The sequence below is a fragment of the Fulmarus glacialis genome, unplaced genomic scaffold, assembly GCF_000690835.1.
Source record: "Fulmarus glacialis isolate BGI_N327 unplaced genomic scaffold, ASM69083v1 scaffold8633, whole genome shotgun sequence".
NCBI lineage: Eukaryota > Metazoa > Chordata > Aves > Procellariiformes > Procellariidae > Fulmarus > Fulmarus glacialis.
Window position 1 is genome coordinate 40,137 of NW_009200975.1, and position 1,151 is coordinate 41,287.

The following is a 1,151-nucleotide window of genomic DNA, read 5'->3' on the forward strand; positions in this document are numbered from 1 at the left end:
CACGATGACACTTCCAGTTAGCATATATGGACATGTCTAATAGGATTGCTTCTAGAGATTGCTGAAATGGCCCCGTAACTTCACCTCAGTCTACACAATTATTTTCAAACATAACTGTGATTTGTATTCCAATTGATACTACATGTATTAAGTTTCTTAAGCTCTATACTTTTTGTACTTAGACTCTATTATATAAATCTTATTCAATATCTTTATCAATGATCTGGACAAGGGGATTGAGTGTTCCCTCAATAAGTTTGCATATTAATTGGCATATAGGCGATTTAACTGTTTTCTATCCACCGTTATTTCTGTATCTGCTGAGAACTGCTCCTTCATGAAGCTTAAAAGCCAGGCTCTAACCCTGCATCTTTACCTTAAACTGCAGGAGACATCTTATTTAAACTTTTACATTTTCTTCCAATAATTGGCCAATTTTGGTTCTGCATAGGACCAAGAGAGTCCTGCTCTGCAGGCCCTCTCCATATCCCAACCACCATAAACTTTTCTACCACCCTTGGTTTGTATAGTCCTACTGTCACCACAATGGAAGTGACCATTTCTCTGCCAATCTATCCTGATGGCCTTGGCAGCCTGAGAATGCATACCGAACCCAGGAGCAACTACCTAGAACAATGTATCATAGATCCTAATATCTATTCAACTACCTGTGTGCAAACTACCCAGTAAATAATGTATATTCGGTAATTTTTCCTTGAATCCGGAGAGTAGAAAATATTACAGATCAACTTCAATAATGGCTTTTACATTATAAAAGTGTGAATAATTTAGTTAATTGTATGGATGTGTTTACCCTTATAAATGGTATTATGACACACCATGGAGTTTGTCAGAAGCATTTGCGTTACCAAAATCACTTCTGTATGCCATGACGTGCATTGGCTTCCTAATAATGTGCCAATACTGGATTTAGATCTACATTGGATGTCCAAGCTGTCTAGTCACTCTGATTTGTGGAAGAGCTGTTGCTAAGAATTTTAAGAGGCTGTGAACCTGCTACAGCTAAGTCACAGAAAATAAAATAAAACCAAACCACTTAGCGATCTGGAAATTTCTTAACACCCACCATCAAATGGTCCTCCATGTAGGTAAACTATGCAATGGTGTTAGGGTCAGCCTTGGATGTGTAG